At 49.1% G+C, this 19,626-nt stretch overlaps 1 long non-coding RNA gene and 1 other non-coding gene across 2 annotated transcripts in view; both read left to right on the top strand.

The window, feature by feature from the left end:
* LOC108636363 overlaps positions 1–19,626 on the top strand; it is a 102,120-nt gene that overhangs the window by 64,144 nt on the left and 18,350 nt on the right. Inside the window, exon 3 of the long non-coding RNA XR_001918300.1 lies at positions 5,134–5,195. This is a non-coding gene — a long non-coding RNA (uncharacterized LOC108636363). The remainder of the gene's footprint in view (positions 1–5,133; positions 5,196–19,626) is intronic.
* On the top strand, positions 7,101–7,172 carry TRNAC-GCA. Its single transcript has one exon. It is a non-coding gene; the product is annotated as a tRNA-Cys (tRNA).

The following is a 19,626-nucleotide window of genomic DNA, read 5'->3' as shown; positions in this document are numbered from 1 at the left end:
CAGATTTAAATTAGGTTAAAGAAAGAACTAGGAGTGAAGAGTAGTGGGTGGTCAGGACAAAAGGCAGCCACTAGGGATAGGATGGGCTGTGGAATCCTATAGGCTCACAGAATGTTGGAGCTAAAGAGACCTGAAGAATCTTCTAGTTTCTCCTGAGCTTACAGACATGGAGCCAAAGGTCTTTTTGGAAACAGCTATTCTTATTTGTATTGTCAGTGATAAATTTGGTCATGTCTCACTGGCATCTGAGGGAGTTTCTGGGGAGAAGCGGGGTCTCTCCTGTGTCTATCTCCCACCGCGCTCTCACTAAGGTGATTCACCGAATGTAGCACAGCCTCTCTCTGGGGCACAGAGAAGGTGGCTGACTTTGCCCATGGAACCTGACTCCTCTCCTGAAGCCACGGACCCCTGCAGAGTGGACAGCCCTCCTCTGAGCTCTGGGCATGTACCGGAGGCCAGGCTGCAGGGCCCCGGTGTGTTGTCCTGCTCCCAGATAGCTCCTCTCTGGCTGTTCCCATACTCAGTGACTCCTGGGGAGATCCAGCTCTGACTTGGGTGATGTGTGGAGACAGTAGCATAAAGCGTGGCCCCTTCTGCTGGAGCAACTAGAATGGGCTTTAACACGCCTTCTTTCTTTCACCCCAAACGGGCTTCAGACAAGCCTGGCAGCAGGGGGCACTCCTGGGTCATCCCAGGAGAGGATTCTAGGGACCATCTTCAGCCTGGACTCTGAACATAATAGAAATTTTGTGTATCCACCTGTCATTCTGAGGGTGAACAGGGCAAATCCTTTGAGAGTTGGAAGTAGTCTTTTTCTAGCAGGCAGACAGAGACTTGAGAGAAAAATCGCTTTTCTAAATATTCCCTGAGACTCCTTGGGCTGACTTCTGCCTCTGGGAGATTAGTTGGGAGGGCAGGTCTCTATCTGGGAGCTATGGCCAAGACCAAATGGGTCCCATTTTGGGGACAGTTTAACTCCTGGCCCCTTGCTAGTCCTTAGCAGCTAATAGTGGTTTAGCTGTCTTTGGGGAGCTATATTTTCTTCAGAATGACTTCCAGATTAATCTGTGTTGCTAATACTCATGCCGTGTCCACTAGATTCTTCATCATGGTGGGGAAACGGGAGAGACTTTTTCTATTTTTCCCAGACTGAACACAGTTCTCTGTGACTATCCTGGACTTGTTTGGGAGTCTGATGGGGATGGGGTAGGAGATCTACTCAGTAGGAGTGCTGAGAAGATTGGTGGGGTGTGGCTCATTCCTGACCCATAGCTGACCCGGTTGAGGCTTTCTGGGCAGCAGATGCCCTGAGGAAAAGCCCCTAAGAAGAGACTTCCCAAGGACCCCTACTCCTACTTTCCTCCACTCATCTCCCTCAGATTTCCTCATCCACCACCCAGTCATCTCAAAGCCTCTTCTCTAGTAACAGGGCCTGTGTGAGTATTGACTTAAGGGCACAGGGATGGTAAAATGCATGTATCAGTAGCTGTCTCTGTTCAAACAATGTGGGGAGGCCAGTATACGTGGCTGGTGGTAGAGGACAGGATTTCAGGTATCACTAGCAGAGCTGAGGTGGTGGTTGTTTAGTCGCTAAGTTCTGTCCGACTCTTTGCAACCCCATGGACTGTAGCCTACCAGGCTCCTCTGTCCATGGGATTTCCCAGTCAAGAATATTGGAGTGGGTTGCCATTTCCTTCTCAAGCACAGGGCCAAACCTGTGAGTTTATTCTGGGGGAGTACAAGTCCAAGTCATCCTCAGAACTGATTTCTGACTTCAGAACCCCAAATCACTACTTTTCTCTACAGTCTGGCTCTGCAGGAATTCCCAGGCCTTCAGGGCCCCGCTTCATCCCACAGGCCTCAGGGTGGCTATAAACATTAAGGCCACGGTCCTCCAGGCTGTGGAGGAGGGGAGGGTAAGGAGAGTGGGAAGACAAGCCCAATGTAGCAGGCCCTGGCTCCAGTGTCTTTAGGGTCCAGAGAGCCCCAGCCCCACCTACCCACCACTGAGGGATTAATTCTCAAGCTCTTTAGGGCAGTAGAGATTGGGGACTGGGCCTGCTCCAGATGAAAATCTCCAGAGGTGCAAATTCCATAGCTTACCTGTAGCCTTTTTCTCTGTGTCTCCCAGCTCCTGGAACCAGGACATTTTCCTGAGGTTTCACCTAAGTTCTTCCAGCTGTAGTTTTAGCCCAGGCTTGAAGCTTGCAGCATATATTGGAGACCCTGGGACACCCTCCCATGCAGTTTGTGTGTGACTGAATCATGAGGTACAGATGTGCGGAAAGGGCTGAGTATGAGGAAGACTGCATCACAGACAGGCCAGTTCATGGGTCTCAAAGGTCAGAAGTGTGACTGGGCCCTAGAGGAGTGTTGATGTTTCCTGAGAGGAAGATGGCAAGTATTTGGGAGCAGTCTGCAACTGTTTGTCATATCTGAGATCTCCTTACGGAAATGAGGCCTCAGCTGGACCAGCAAAAGACAGGAACCTTTAAAAGGCATTGTAACTCCACCCATGTGTCTTTCGTTTATTCTCTTGTGTCCCCTACCCTAACTTGGTGGCTGACCTTTTTCCCTTCTAAATGACCATAACCCCTTTCCTTCAGGATGCTGATCTAGCTGGACATTAGCCTGCACAGGGAACCTAAGGCTCCTGAGATGGAAATGAGGGAGTGCAGAAGTTAAAGATTTATTCTTGGTCCAGAAGTGAGTTAGAAGTTTAGTACAGTTCCAGAAGCCTCCTTTTCACAGCCAGTACTACTTAGGGAGCTAGGAATTTGGGCCAACTCAGGGATAACTTCCAGGTACCTAATCTGAAGGCTTGGTGGGGGTGGGGGCTGGGGGGGGAGTGGCAAGGGAGTTGTAGAAATCATAATAATTACAGGTCCAATTCATTATGCACTTTCTAAGGGGAAGATACTGTTCTAAGCATTTTACATGCTTTATCTTGTTCAATCTTTGACCCATTGAATCATGACTCCTCTTTTACAGGTGAGTAAATGGAAGCACACAATTATAATAAAAATTAAAATGCTACTAATAAGGATAAAACGTTTAGCAGCTAAATTAAAAAAAAAAAAAGGAAACTGACCCAGTGGGACTTCCCTGGAGGTCCAGTGGTTGGTTGAGACTCTGCTTCCAATGCAGGGAACATGGGTTTGATTCTTATTTGGGGAGCCAGGATCCCACATGCCACGAGGTGTGGCCAAAAATTTAAAAACAAAGCAAAAAGTCACCCTGTACCAGGCCTTGCACGAGCACATTATATGTATGATATTATTGAAAGTGTCAGTTGCTTAGTTGTATCTAGCTCTTCGTGAGCCAATGGACTGTAGCCCGCTAGGCTTCTTTGTCCATAGGATCCTCCAGGCAAGAATACTGGAGTGGGTAGCCCTTCTCTTTTCCAGGGTATCTTCCCAACCCAGGGATCGAACCAGAATTAAGTCCTGAGAATTTATCATACTATCCCCAGTTTCAGCTAAGGGAAACTGAGACTGAGAGAGAATTGACTTGCCCAAGAGTCTTAGAAAGTGACCATAGCAAGAACCAAACTCGATTCCAAAACAGCCTGTGCTCATGATCCCTTAGCAACTCTGCCTCCTGAATGGAGAGAGCAGGTGGTTATGAAAAGGAGTCCCACTGGATTTTTTTTTTTTCTTTTCAAAATCAGTATTTAAATATTTGCCACTGAACCACACATAAGAAAATCCTTGCCGCTGCTGCTAAGTTGCTTCAGTCGTGTCCGACTCTGGGCGACCCCATAGACGGCAGCCTCCCAGGCTCCTCTGTCCCTGGGATTCTCCAGGCAAGAACACTGGAGTGGGTTGCCATTTCCTTCTCCGAAGAAAATCCTTACCTGACATTAACCAGTGGATTTTAAAAGCAGAGGTTGGGGCCAGGAGCGACAACATGTGCCATTTTGGGAAGCTGTGGAGGAGATGCCCACCATCCCCCCAACAGTGCGGGAAGCTGTGTTCTCACCTGCCTTCTCACCCACCTGGAACTGGGCTGCAGGAAAACAAGTCCTGGAATAGACTGGACAGGGAGGTAGGGGATGTTTCTCTGGCCTGAAGCCTCTGCCTCTTTGCTCACCCTGGAATGTGTGTTCCTGCCCTGACATCCTGTCAGGGGACTGCTGTCAGTCTCTGCTCACGCTCTCTCTTCATCATCACTGTGCATCTTGCTGGGCTGTGGTTGCCTTGGTAACTTGATGGGAAGCTCTTGAGGTTTTCTGAAACCACAGAGGGCTATGGGAGGGAGGAACCAGTCTCTGCTAGGCTGCCAGTCACAAAAGGGAAGAATCCTCACAGCCCCTGCCAGCCATTCAGCCAGTCTTTCTTTGGGTCTGACCTCAGCCTCTTCTGTTACAGCTGCAGGAGCTTAGCAGCCTTTGGGGCAGGGACTGAGAGGAGGGAGCTGTCACGTACTGCTCTGTCCTTGGAGTTGGCTCACACAGTCACCAGTGTTGCCTGGACTCCAGCTTGCTTCTATGCCCTGGCCCTGAAGTCTTAATTGGTTTTATGAAGTTCAATGCCTATTTTTAATGAGACAGATAATTACGGTGAGAGAAGGTCAGGTCCTTCTCTGCTGGACTTGGCGGGGCCTCCAGAATTGCTGACTCCCCAGTCAGCACAAGGCAGATGAATGGGATCATGGTGGGCAGGAGCAGGCCCGGGGAGGGGAGGATACTCACCACAGGAGGAGGTCCTGAGTCTCCAGGCTGCAGTCCCTGTGAGGGGATCAGGGAGGAGAATGTACACCACCTGCCTCTTGGAGGAGCCCACACATCTGAGGTGGGCACCTGTGGATTTTGTCCTTCTGGGTGGTTGGTGGGTGGGGTATGTGGCTCTTCCAGGATTCATGGCAGCTCTCTCAGGCCTCCTGGGGGCATTTCTACTTGGGGGTGTTCCTGGCTGTACCAAGAAATCCTCAGTCTCTACACAGTTATTACCTGAGGGGCTGTTTCTTGCTCCCTATCTCTTTCCAGTCTTCTTTCCTCCCCCACAGTCTCAGTCTGAAACATGGCCTATGTCTTCCTCTGTAACTGGTCTCTGTTTCTCTCTGGTCTTTTCCCTAGTTCTAGTCCATGATAACCTCCCCACTCCCATCTCTCCTTCTTTCTCTCCTCCCCAGGTGGGAATTGACTTGCTGCCCATTGGAGTACAGTTCCACACTGTGATTCCCTGCTGACACAGGTAGGGTCTGAGGGTGGTGGGGAGTAGGTGGGGAGCAGTGCAATGAGAAATTCTGCTGATGCTGAGGATGGCTCCCCTCCAGCCCTCATGGCCAGGAAGAGCAGGGTAGGGCAGAGGTTTATGTGCTTCTCTCTAGGCTAGGAACCACTGTCCAGTTTGTGACTCCCAGGTAGGCTGAGAGGTCGACACTGTCCCTAGACCAAGAACAGGACCCCTAGCTCTCTGGGAAGGACCTTTGACAACCTGCTCTGGCTCTAGTTACTGTCTTTCTGTCCTGATATCCTCCTCCAAAGGGCAAGAAGGTGACTGACCCCTTCGTGGAAGACACATAATTACACTTTTAGACCAAGCCAGTTGCTGGATATGACTGGATATGTGACAGAATGACATCAGGAAGACTCTTACCTACTCAACATATTATTTTTTTATTATTTTAAAAATATTTATTTTATTTTATTTGCTTGACTGCACCAGGTCTTGGTTGGGGCATGCAAGATCTTTGAGCTTCATTGTGGCATGCGGGATCTTTAGTTTTGGCATGCAGGATCTAGTTTTCTGACCAGGGATCGAACTTGAGTCTCCTGCATTGCGGGTGAGGAGTCTGAGCCACTGGATGACCAGGGAAGTCCCTCAACATATTGTTACACTCTCTCCTCTCACTTTGCTTTCTGTCTCAGTGGCCAACTCCCCAGAAGTTTCTTCTTCAGGGTGAGTCCAATCTTGCAGAAAAAGAATAGAGGAAAAATAAGGCTGAAGCCACCTTGGTCAGGAGGGCCTGGAATCCTGACTGCAGAGACCGGGTCCTGTTCTGTCTCATCCTCCTCCATTTAATTAGCTAATGTCTGTAAAGGCCTGGGCAGCAGAAAAGCCCTATACAAATGTTGAGCACAATTTTATTTCCAAGACTCGCCAAGAATATATTTGCAGACTTGAGGGAAAGGTCACTGGGACTTCCTGGGACAGAAGGAGGACTCCCTGCAGGGCCCAGAGAAAGCCAGGACTGAGCAAGGAGAGGCCACAGTGGAGGCCAGGGTCCGACTCTCTGTGAACCTATGGACTGTAGCCCACCAGGTTCCTCTGTCCATGGGATTCTCCAGGCAAGGATACTGGGGTTGGTTGTCAAGCTTTCCTCCAGGGGATCTTCCTGACCCAGGGATCGAACCCATGTCTCTTATGTCTCCTGCATTTGCAGGTGGGTGCTTTACCACTAGCGCCACTTGGGAAGCCCTAATATTCACAACAACTAGTATTTATTGAACACTTACTGTGTTCCAGGCTTTGCTAAGGGGGCTGGAGCTCTTCAGCTTGGGGAAAAGTGGCTGTCTCTTGGTGCAGTGGAGTAGGGGGCTTTTCAGTGAAGCAAGCCCCTGTGTGCTGTAAGCCAGGTCTGTATGAAGTGTGTCTGAAACCTTTAGGAGAGGAGTGTCACTTATCTTCTCTGACCAATGAGAGAAGTCTCTGTTCTGTAATCCAGGTCCCTCCAGCATGGATAGTCTATAAGCTTCTGCACTCTCCTTTCCTTTCCCCAGTGACAAGTCACCTGGCCCTAAATCCATTATGAAAGATCATTGAGGCCGATTAGCCTTGACAGGCTGCATGTTCAAGGGATAACTTTCCAGTTTTTGCCTCAAGGCCTGATTATGTGTCCCTGACCATCTCAGAATTCTTTGTTATCCTATATCTAGAGGCAGTCCCCTCCTCCCATCTCTGGGTAGGACTTGGCTTTGGGTGAGGGCCAGATGGCAGAGACTGGGAGAGTAGAGTAGCCAGCCTTACCACTCACAACTCACAACCATGGTCAAGAGAGACAGCAATGCAGGGATTGGAGGCTCCTAGAAAAGGCAGGTAGACCAGGCCAGGAATACTGATAACATATTTCCAACATCCTTTGGGTTTCTTTTGGCTTCCCTGGTGGCTCAGATGGTAAAGCGTCTGCCTGCAATGCGGGAGACCCAGGTTCAATCCCTGGGTGGGGAAGATCCCCTGGAGAAGGAAATGGCAACCCACTCCAGTACTCTTGCCTGGAAAATTCCATGGACAGAGGACCCTCGTAGGCTACAGTCCATGGGGTCGCAAGGAGTCAGACACGACTGAGCGACTTCACTTGGGTTTCTTTCGTACATCCCCTTACCCTCTAAAATCTGAACAGAGTCGGAGTGGACTGCTGAGAGACAAGGTCCTTGGATCCCCAAGTTCCACCAACCTCCATTCTGTTCCCAGTTGTTCTCTGGCTTCTCTCCAGAGCCTGGGAGCTTCCGTGTGTCATCAGTTCATTATCATTCTGATAAAGTCATTAGTCCTTGAAAAAACATGATTCCTCAGCTGAGGCCAGGCCCCTATAACCTGAGAAGGAATACAAATGGCTGGAGACCTGAGGGGAGGCTGCAGACACAGACACACACAGCCACACAGGCATACAGTTACGCTTGTTCCCAAGGGTGTGTGTAAATGGACACAAACACAGTGCACGTACCTTTTACACAGGCATGGGCTTATTTCATGTGCCCAGGTGTAGAGCTATACCAGAGAGCCCAGAGCCATATCACTGGAGCCACGCTCGGTTGCTTACAGCCCTGAGGTTCACTCAGCATCTAGATCAGCCATGCAGCATCCAGCAGCCTGAGCCACCCGCAAACCCAGAGGGCAGGCTCCCCAGACTCCGGCAGGGGTGGAGAGTGGAATGTGGAAGCCGAGGTTAGAGATCTGCAAGTTCCATTAGCCACAAGAAGCATGTCTGGAATCTAAAAACGCAGGGACAAGGGCGCTGCGGAGCAATTCCTGACAGCGGGTTTATATTTCCCACCTCCTCCCCCACCAGGAAGCTCCTTGTGGTCAATAAAGCCATTTACGGATTAGAGCAGCTCCCTCAATAAAAGCTGCTTATTCAAAAGGTGCTTTCAGTTAATTTGCATTTACTGCATGGATATTAAAATGCGTGGAAGAGCTGCCTCTTCAGCCTCCCTTCCTGTTTCTATTTTGAGTCCCTGGCCCAGACACCCCTCCCTTCCAGGCTCGTCTCCTCTGTCCTGACCAGTAGGCACAGGTATGGATTTGGAATGGGCTGTGATTTGCAGCAAACCAGGGACCTCAGTGGGGAGTGGGAGGTGGTGAACACTGACCACTGACCCATGGTGGAGGGGCAGCTCCACGGACAGCCAGAAGTGGCCAAAGCTGGAGAGTTTTCCTAAAAGAGAGAAAGGAGGACTTAGGCCCTGGGGGAGCCCCTTCTAGTTACCCCAGGGTGGGTACAAGCCTGATCTCCTATGGAAGGAGGAATCTGTTTGCTCTTTGCAAATGGGGGTGTGATGGGAGTCAGCAGAGTCAGCTTCAACTTCCAGGACTTCTGTTGGCAACCACCTGCCATGCATTCAGTTTATTCAAAGGATATGTAACACCTACTATGTGCCAGGCTTTATGCTAAGCATCTGGAATGCAGTGGTGAACAACATAGTATCGCCCCTGCCCTTGCAGAAATTCTGGTTTAATAGGGAAACCCCGCAAAAAACAAAAAGATGAGGAAACCAGCTCAAGAATACAGAATTACAAATTATATATAAACAGCACTATAAAGTGGACTAGTGGGGTGCTGAGATAGAAAGGGGGACCTACTTCAGGTGGAGTCATCAGGGAAGGATGGTGACACAGGAAGAACCTAGAAGAGGAGGAGCTGGAGGAAGGATATTTCAGGTTTCAGTAGCAGGAGTGTTGGAGAAATGGACAACGGTGTGGCTGGTGTGAGGCAATAAAAGGGGAAGTCCCTGATGAGGTTAGTGTGGTGAAGATGGGCAAGGTCAGGTTTTGTGAACCTTGGGAAGGAATTCGGTGTTATCCTAAGGGAAGAAGGACTCTCACAAAGAGGTTTAATCAGGGAAGCAAGAGGCACGATCTCCCCTCCATTCAGCAGGAGGATGTGTTCGGAGGGAACCAGTGGATGCAGGTGGAGGGATGAGGAGGCCGCTATAGTCATCCTGGTAAAGAGAGGCAGGAAGGTGACAAGGCAAGCAGCCACATTTAAAACAAATAGAATCAAAGTCCTCAGGGAATCAGGAAGCCCTCTCTTGATTTGTTCTTTTGTCACCCCCAAGGTGCACCACGGAGTTTCCCACCCCAGCTCAGGGCAGAGCGTGGCTTGTGCTTCCGCATCCTCACATCAGTACATGAGGAGGGTGCTTTCTTCTGGACGCTTTCCAAGGAGGGTGGTCACTGGGAGGAGGGTGTCCTTCTGCTGCTGCTACGTTGCTTCAGTTGTGTCCGACTCTGTGCGACCCTATGGACAGCAGCCCACCAGGTTCCTCCGTCCACAGGACTCTCTAGGCAAGAATACTGGAGTGGGTTGCCATTTCCTTCTCCAGTGCCCTTCTAGAGGAAGGATTAGTTTCATTGTCTTTTTTAAATTATTTGTTTATTTTTGGTTGCACTGGGTCTTCATTGCTGCTCATGGGCTTTCTCTAGCTGCAGCAAGGCTGGGCTGTTCTTTGTTGCGGTGCACGGGCTTCTCATTGCTGTGGCTTCTCTTGTTGCCGAGCACGGACTGTAGGGCGCGAAGGTTTAGTAGTTGTGGGTTTGGGGCTCTAGAGTGCTGGCTCAGTATTTGTGGCCCACGGGCTTAGTTGTCTAGCAGCATGTGGAATCCTCCTGGACCAGGGATTGAATTCATATCTCTTGCAGCGGCAGGTGGACTCCTATCCACTGTACCACCAGGGAAGTCCTCATTGTCTTCCTACCCAAGTGATCTGGAGCATGCACACTGGCCAGTGTGCTGGCCAAGTCAGGTAGACCCAGAGTCACCCACCCCACTCCCCAAGCCAGGGTCCCAGTGACCCTAGAGCCAATTCCAGCTCCCCTGTTGCCCCTCCTACCATCAATCAGGGTATCAGAAGCATGTCAGAATCAGACTAGGGGAAGGGGGTCACTCAGAGCCTGAACCACCCCCCAGGGATGCAGGAATATGAGGCAAGGATCCTGAGCTTGAACATTTACAGGTAGCACTCAGGATTGAAAACTGATTTATAGTCTAAACGCAGGCAGGAGGGAGCGGGAGGAAGGTGGGGAGCTTTGTGTACAGTGCAGCCTTGTTGGGCGGCGGTAATTATATATTACATTGAACTGTCCTTCCAGCACAGTGAAGGGCAGTGGGAATGAGACTCTAAATCACACTTTCCTGATGCTCCCCATTGCTCACCTCTCTGTGATGTGGCCCTGGAGCCCAGGGTTGACACTTCTGCATGCACACAGACACACACACACACACACACACAAAGCCTGGGGGGGACCAGCCTGACTGGGGACCCAGAGAGCAGGAAGATAGAATGTTATTACCTCTGGCAGCTTCCAGGGGCTGCTCATCCTACAGGCCTCATTGTTTATCGTCCCCCTACCTCTCGCATTGTCTGTCCCCCTTCTTCCACCCATGCCTGAATGTAGGCTGTATCATTTTAAGACATCCCTGTTCACCCTTCATTTGTTCACTCCTGCAACATCTCTCTTCTCCATATCACAGTCACTGCCTTTGTTTGGGACCTCATCACTTCTCTCCTGGATTTTTGCAAACGTTTCCTAATTCACACTGACCCCTAATCTACTACCCTTTGTTTTGCTGCCATGGTGATCTTCCTAAACACACCTCTGACCATAATCTTGATCTCATTTGTTGGGATTACAGGAATGGAGAGAGATGGTCTCCAAAGATTTTGGGGTCTTGTGAGCCCAGGAGGGAGGAAGCCTCCCCAGGCTCATCTCAGGTTGGTGATTGCTGGCTCACTCTGAGCAGTCAGCCCAGGAGGCACTCTGGTACTCATCCTTCCTTCTCTGGCTAGAACCTGGTCCTTAGACCAATCACCTTGAGCCTCCCTCCAGGCTTCTGACAACAAGTGACTGGCACTTCCTTCATTAGGGAGGCTGTCATGCTTAGTAGTGATGAGAAAGGGCTCTGGGGTCAGAAAGATTTGAATTTAAATTCTGGCCCATGAACATGCATAAGTTGTTTGGGTAGTGAACTGATTAAAAGCAAGAACTCTGCAGCCAGACTGCCTGAGTTTTGGTCTTTGCTCTGCTACTCTTGAGTCTGGCTAGGGAAAGTTCCTTAACCTCTCTGTTCAATTTATCCATTTCTAAAACTAAGGGTAATGATAGTACCTACTTCATAGAGTTGTGCAGATTAAATGAGCACAATAATAATACATGTAAGCATCCCTGATGTTACAAAGTTGTGAGTGTGAGCTGTTATTTTAATATCACCTCTTTTAGCCTCAGTTTCCTTGTCTATAACAAATCTCCATAGTATTAATGTATCTCCTCCCTGCCTCAAGGTTGTTGGGAAGATCAAATGACACATTCCCTTTAGCAACTCTCAAAGGCTCTACAAATGTGAGATATAATTACTTTTCATTATCAGGTACTTGTTCCCTGAGGTTCAGAGTTTGGGCAAGAGGGTCACATTCCCTTTAACAACAAAGCAGTTACCTTCATCCTCCTCCAACACCAGCCTCAAGGCAGGAAGCTGTGGAATTCTGGAGCCAGGAGCAGCCTTGGGAGGAGGAGCTCATTCGGATCTTCCACCCAGAGAAAAGACTGTGTTGACAGGCATCTCTGATAGATGATCTCAAAGGAGGCTGCTAATTGAATTAGGAATAGGGAGTTTATTCTCTTCACTGTAGAGGTGGACCCAGGTTTTATGGGTCCCAAAGTTCATACAGTTTGGGGAAGCTCTCTTTAAGAAGAAGAATACAAAATGATAGACATAAGAATACGTGCAGCCTTTGGCAGGGGCCTGTGGAAATTTGTAGCCCCGAAGCTTAAGCTTCTTTAGCTTTATGGAAAATCCACCTCTGCCATCATGTCAAATGGGCATTGAGCAAATACTTGTGAGTAGGTTGCTCATGGTCAAAACAAACCATTTCCATCAAAGGCCAGGGTCTCCAGAGGACTGGAGTGGGCTCATCTTTCACCCAGACTCTAGATCACCCCCATTATGTGGGCGATGGGTTCTCCACTGCCTTCACCCCAGGCTAGTCGCTCTTTTTCAAGATCTGCAAGCTATTTATTTTTGCTTTCGACGTATTTGCATGTGATTTACATAGTATTGATATTCTTATTCATATTTGGAACTCTTGATCTGCCCCAGCTTAAGCTGGGTTCCTGGGACTTAGTTAACAAGGGAGATTCAGCTCTCTTCCCAGGATGCAGGGGGAAAGATATAGTCAATTTGAGGGTGGGTGTGTGAGAGAGGGGTATCTTATGAACTTTGTCTTGGAGTTAAGTTTCTTAAAGTCTCTGCCCTCACTCAGATTGTCCTTTTCCACATATCCCCATCCCCTGCCAACCACATCCCTTCCCAATTTCCCCATGATTATGAAGCTGGAAATGAACGTGTTCAAGGACACATGCCTATTCAAATGCTGGGCTTATTTTGGCTCTAGTGTGCAGTCCCTGAAGCCAAGAGGCACAAGGCATCAAGATGCCAATGGATAAGCACACAGAAGCTCTTCCTCAGATCACTCCCCAAGAGAATCTCGCCTTGGAGTCCCCTGGCATTGTTTGGAAGCCCAGTTTATTCACTGAAGGAAACAGATGGCAGGTGGGAGTATGTTTGAGAGTGTGTGTGTGTGCGTGCATGTGTGCTTGCATGTAAGCTGTGCATACATATCAAAAGTGTGCACACATGTATGAGACAGTGAATGCCCATGTGCACATTAGTACATCTAATAAGACAGGCAGAGGAATTGGAGCACAGATGGAGGAAGGAAGGTCTCAGTCTAAGAAAACCACATTGTGGTTCCAAAGGACACCAAGGGTGAAATCTGTTTCCCCAGCCTTGCCCTGTAATGAGGAGGCAAAAAGAAGCTAACAGAGGAAGTCAGTGTCTCTGGGCAGGGATGGGGTGCAGCTGCCAGTGTCACCATCAGCTCCAGCAATGACATCACCCTCCTAGATCCCTCCTCTGGGGTGGTGAGTCACTCAGAGCCCAGTCAATACTGCATTCCATTTGTCTGTGCCTTCTTTATGCTCTCATGAGCCAGTTCATGCTTTCCTCTTCCACACAGCCCAACCCCTGCCCCCCCCTTGCCCCTGAGGAGCCTGAGCCTAAACCCTGGGACTTAGCCCTCGTGTCTCTCTATCAGAGAAGGCAGGAATTCCTGCTTCTGGGAGAGGCAATCAGAGAGAAGAGAGGGAACAAGAGAAACAAAAAGAGACACTCCTGCATGGTTAGGGGTTCTAGGAATAGAAATTGAAAACTTGCAAAGCCAGCCATGGATGGGAGAGGAGGAAGAGGAAGAGGCAGTGAAAAGACAGTGGAAAGAAGAGAGTCAGAAGGGAAAGCAGAGACAAAGAACTGGGGCTGGGGAGGAGAGATGGGGTGAGGTGGTGCTGACTTCTGGGGACTCTCCCTTCGCAGGGTCTTAGGATTGCTGCCCCATTTTCCTGGCCCCTCAGTCATATTATGGTCCCTGGAGCTAGTGATGTTGGGGGAAGCCCAGTGCTCTAAACTCCCTCCTCAGGAGAGGAGCCCCAATTTTTACCTCATGGGGTCTCACCTTGGTCCCCCCTCCTTGTCTGAAATGAGGTTGGGTGGGCAGTGGGGAGGAGCCAAGAGTGAAAGGCGCAAAAGAAAGGCAGTGCCCACTGGGGCAGCTCTGGTTTCTCTCTGGGGACCTCAGTTTTTTCCCAAGGCCTTGGCACCTGTCCAGCCATTGTTCTGTCTGGGCAGGCCCTTGTGCTCAGTGGCAGCCTGAGTATCATCCCTCACCACTGACGGGAATCAGAACAGGAGCCCCTTTATGTGACACTGAGAAGGACTTGACTGCCCAGTTTCTTTGACTTCAGTTTCCCAAGGTGCTGTTGTTCCCAGGGTAAAGTTAGCTGCCACAAGTAAACAGAATAGCCTTTTTGGGTCTATGTGTGGATCAACAAGATGGCCCTGGAGAGATAAGGTGGGGCTTTCACAAGATCATACAGAACTTTTGGGGAAGACCCTTTGGAGATTTTCTCCCCTCCCAACTCACTGTGGCCGAGTGTCTTTGCAAACAAGAAAGTCTGTTTCCAATCCCTACTTCCTAAATCTCCATTAACAACAACAATAATAATACCAATACTAATTGTTGTTGTTGTTCAGTTGATCAATCATGTCTGACTCTTTGCGACCCCATGGACTGCAGGATGCTAGGCTTCCTTGGCCTTCCCTATCTCCCAGAGTTTCCTCAAACTCGTGTCCATTGAGTTGATGATGCCATCCAACCATCTCATTCTCTGTCTCCCCCTTCTCCTCCTGCCCTCAATTTTTTCCGACTATCAGAGTCTTTTCCAGTGAGTTGGCTCTTCGCATCAGGTGGCCAGGGTATTGCAGCTTCATCTTCAGCATCAGTCCTTCCAATGAATAATTCAGGGTTTATTTCCTTTAGGATTGATTGGTTTGGTCTCCTTTGACTTCAGTTTCCCTAGGTGCTGTTGTTCCCAGGGTAAAGTTAGCTACCACAAGGAAGCAGAAGTCTTTTTGGGTCTATGTGTGGGTCAACAAGATGGCCCTGGAGAGATAAGGTGAGGTTTTCACAAGATCACACAGAACTTGTGGTGAAGACCCTTTGTCTTCAAGGGACTATCCAAGGGACTCTCAAGAGTCTTCTCTAACACCACAGTTTGAGAGCATCAGTTCTTTGGCGCTCAGCCTTCTTTATGGTCCAGCTGTCACATCCATACATGACTACTGGAAAAGCCATAGCTTTGGCTCTATGGATACTAATACTAAATAGTAATAATAATAACTTCTGCTTTATTGACTACGCCAAAGTCTTTGACTGTGTGGATCATAACAAACTCTGGAAACTTCTTCAAGAAATGGGAATACCAGACGATCTTACCTGCCTTCTGAGAAATCTGTGTACAGGCCAAGAAGCAACAGTTAGAACCAGACATGGAACAATGGACTGGTTCCAAATTGGGAAAGGAATACTTCAAGGCTGTTATTGTCACCCTGCTTATTTAACTTATATGCAGATTACACAATGCAAAATGCTGGGCTGGATGAAGCACAAGCTGGAATCCAAATTGCCAGGAGGAATATCAATAACCTCAGATATGCAGATGACACCACTCTTATGGCAGAAAGCAAAGAGGAACTAAAGAGCCTCTTGATGAAGGTAAAAGAAGAGACTGAAAAAGCTGGCTTAAAACTCAACACTCAAAAAAACGAAGATCAAGGCATCTGGTTCCATTACTTATGGCAAATAGACGGGAAACAATGGAAACAGCGACAGACTTTCTTTTCTTGGGTTCCAGAATCACTGCAGATGGTGACTGCAGCCATGAAATTAAAAGACGCTTGCTCCTTGGAAGAAAAGCTGTGACCAATGTAGACAGCATATTAAAAACCAGAGACATTACTTTGCCAACAAAGGTCTGTCTAGTCAAAGCTATGGTTTTTCCAGTAGTCATGTATGGATATGAGAGTTGGACTATAAAGAAAGCTGAGCCCCAAAGAATGGGTGCTTTTGAGCTGTGATATTGGAGAAGACTCCCTTGGACTGCAAGGAGATCCAACCAGTCAATCCTAAAGGAAATCAGTCTTGAATATTCATTGGAAGGACTGATGCTAAAGCTGAAATTCCAATACCTTGGCCTCCTGATGCAAAGAACTGATTCATTGGAAAAGACCCTGATGCTGGGAAAAATTGAGAGCAGGAGGAGAAGGGGACGACAGAGGATGAGATGGTTGGGTGGCATCACTGACTCAATGGACATGTATTTGAGCAGGCTCCAGGAGTTGGTGTTGGACAGGGAAGCCTGGCATGCTGCAGTCCATGGGGTTGCAAAGAGTCAGACATGACTGAACTGAACTGAATACTAAATAGTGATAAAAATAGCAACCATTTGCTGAGCACCTAATGTATGCTGAAGGGCTTGGTTAGTGTCTTATGTACATATTTCATTTCTTCTTAAAATAGCAATATGGGGTGATCACCATTGTGGAAAGTGAAGGAGGCAACTGAGGTTTCCAGAGGTTGGTTGAGATTTCACAGCTTGAGACAGAGCTGAAGTGTGATCCGAGATTAGTTTGATTTTCTCTGCCTCAGTAGTGCAAAGGATTTGAGTTACTATCCAAAGACTTTATCTCCAGAAGGTGCTCTTTCCCTCCTCTCTCCATCAGCTCTCCTTTTGTTTTGTTGACTGCGGCATGTGGCATCTTAGTTCCCCGACCAGGGATCAAACCCCTGCTTCCTGCTTTGGGAGTGTGGAATCTTAAACACTGGACCACCAGCCAAGTCTCATCAGCTCTCCCTCTTGGACTAGCCTCAGGAAGCCCCTGGTTTCCCAGACTTCTTGCCGGCTCAGGTTAGCTTTGAAGTTCCTCTGTGGCCATGGGATTGAGGTGGTGATGAAGAGAGCAGTCTGCCCTAAGCTCCCATTCCCCAGGGAGGAAGAGAGGCAGATGAGAGTGACTGTCATTTCACACCAGGGACAGACACATGATACTGTGGAAGAGGTTTAGGGTCACTTGGGAGCTGGGGCTCCTGGTTCTCTGGAGTTCTACAAAAGGGAATAGAAGAATGTGGAAACTACCAGGTCCTTGAGGAAGCTGGGGATGGGGCAAATGAGAACCTTCTTTTCCTGCCAGAGCATGTGCCCCTCAAAGGCTGGTGCGGCTATTTGACAACAGGGGGCAGTCATAATTTCTAAAACTGCTTGAGATGCAGTCCAGCCTGCATTCCTAGACCCTTTGTTCCAGGCCTCAGAAGACCCCAGACACCTCCCGACATGCTCATTAAGGATAGTGTGCTGCTAGGGCTCTGACGATATTATGGAGTCACCTTCCACCAGAAAGGCCTGGGGACTTTCTCCAGGCCTCTCTCTGAGGGGATGTTCTGGAGCTCACCTGGGAGACCCATGTGGATCAGATATCCCTCTGAGAGTCTGGGCAGGTCATGGAGAGAGATGCAGAGAGAAAAGAGCAAGGCAAAGACAGCTGGGTGTTTTCACACAGGGAGGAGCTGTCACCACCCAAGGACAGTCGTGGAGCAAAGCAGCAAAGAACAGCTGTCCTCCTTTCCCCTGGAGTCCGGGCACATGCACTGCAGAGTGGCTCCAGGCGTAATTTAGGGCAACTTCCTTTTAAATATAAGGGAGTTGAAGGTCAGGGAGGGGCCAGGAGCTGCCCTAGGTCACAGGGCTCCTGAATGGGTCTCCCCTGCAGTGTTCTGGGGGTGAGGTGAGGAGGCGGCCCAGTCCCAGCTGTCTTTTCAGAAACAAAGGGACCTGAAGGTAGGGGGTCGTAACGTACTACCTGCACCGTGTTGCCCCCTCCCCAAGGATTTCAGGGGCTTCTCTTTCATCTTTGAAATGCCCTGGACCCTCAGTTCCCTCGTTAATAAAAACAAGGACAAGAACACCTGCTTTCCTTGCAGGGCTGCTGTGACGATCAGCTGGAAATAACGCATGGGGAAGAGCTTTACAAACCAGGGTGTTATTATGTTTGTGATTAGGCAGGTCAGTAAGGGCCTCAGGAATAATGGGAGGATTAATGGCAATGCTGCGGGAAGGAGGGAGGCTAAAGTCTGCCCTGTCCTCTTCTCTCAGTCACCTGCCTGAGAAGAAGCAGTCGGTGTTTCCAAATTGACTTAAATAAGGAATATGCAGCGGCAGCAGCCATCCTTCACTCAGCCTTCATTTGCCCAAGGCAGAGAAATTTTAATTTTCAAGCTGTAATGAGAAAAAGAAACTCAGAATTAAAGAATATTCCAGTGAAGCAGTCAAAATAGCTGCCCAGACTCTGAATCAAGGGCAGAAATGTAAATTAAAATTTCCCTCTCCCTCCCTAGCACCAACTGGACTTGAAGAAGCAGGGCTAGGCTTGGACACAGCCAGTCAAAGTCCATGTGACCTTGGCCCTGAGGACAGATGGACAGGCAGGCTCTACCCCAGCCAGGGTACTGACAGGACAGCAGGAACAGAGACCATCCACTCACCAGCCTCCGGCACTTGTGCTGCAAGGGGCCTCTAGGCATAACAATGCTTTCCTGGTGGCTCAGTGGTAAAGAATCGACCTGCCAATGCAGGAGATGTGGGTTCAATCCCTGGGTCAGGAAGATCCCCTAGAGAAGGAAATGGCAACCTGCTCCAGTATTCTTGCTGGGATAATCCCACGGACAGAGGGGGCTGGTGGTGGGCTACAGTCCATGGGGTCACAAAGAGTCAGACAGGACTGAATGATGAAACAACAACAACAAGTCTTTTAAATGTAAGGAAGTTGAAGGTCAGAGAGTAGACTGGAGCTGCCCTAGGTGACTTGGCCCTGGGTGGGTCCTCCCTTCAGTGTTCTGGGGCAGATGAGAAGAGACAGCCCTCTCTCCATCAAAGACAGCTTCACCTCCATCAAGGTCGAACATGAGCCTACTGAGTGAGTCAGGCCTTGAATATTGAGTTCAGAGGTGACAGAGGGTGGATGGTAGGTGGGGGTGACTGCCTGATCCCCACAGTCTAGTCTTCTAAGGCATGGAGATGCTGCAACCTACCTTTATTTCCTCTTCTCCCAAATGCTGGCTCACTCAGGTATGACACCCTTCTCTCTATCCCCTGCCACTCAGGCCAGGGGTCCTCAGCATGGGGAGGGGCCCCTGGGAAGGAGGGAGCACCTGAGTCTTCCACTCCCCTTCTTCTGAGCTTCAGTTTGTTCCCAAGGGGCACCCTTTCAAACACAGTTGGAAGCTGGCATGGTGAGAATGCCACCGGTCCCAGTAAAGGTGTGCAAACCTTAAGGCCAAGACCCGGCCTTCTCCCCATTCCTCTTCTGGCCTCATCTACCCTTGACTTTCTCCTTTCTCCCACTCCTGTTCTCACCTATTTATCCAAGAAGCATTAATTGGGGAACCTACTTTGTGCCAATATCTGTGCAGGGATTGTGGGCTACATGAGTAAACCAAATCTAGGACTGAAGATTGTGATACAGTATAGAGCATGCTCAGCAGTCAATCGTGGAGTTGTTAAAAAATCCTGGCATTAGACTGACTAGGTTCAAAAAACTGCCTCCATCCCTCACGCCTTACAGTGTGGCCTCAGGCAAACTGTGTAACCTCAATAAGCTTTGCTTTACTCACCTGTGAAATGGGGATGACAAACTTACCTTATAGGATTGTTGTGAAGATTATGTGAGATAATCCTGCTAAATGATAAGGAACAGTGCCTGGCACATGGTAAACACTAAAGGCCAGTTAGTGTTATTTTAAGTATCCTAATGATACTGCTGACATTTATTGGGGCTTCCCTGGTGGCTCAGAGGTTAAAGCGTCTGCCTGCAATGCGGGAGACCTGGGTTCGATCCCTGGGTTGGGAAGATCCCCTGGAGAAGGAAATGGCAACCCACTCCAGTACTCTTGCCTGGAGAATCCCATGGACGGAGGAGCCTGGTGGGCTATAGTCCACGGGGTCACAAAGATACCCTTTA

This window comes from Capra hircus, chromosome 7, assembly GCF_001704415.2.
Source record: "Capra hircus breed San Clemente chromosome 7, ASM170441v1, whole genome shotgun sequence".
Taxonomy (NCBI): domain Eukaryota; kingdom Metazoa; phylum Chordata; class Mammalia; order Artiodactyla; family Bovidae; genus Capra; species Capra hircus.
This window is presented reverse-complemented; position numbering and strand designations above follow the sequence as displayed.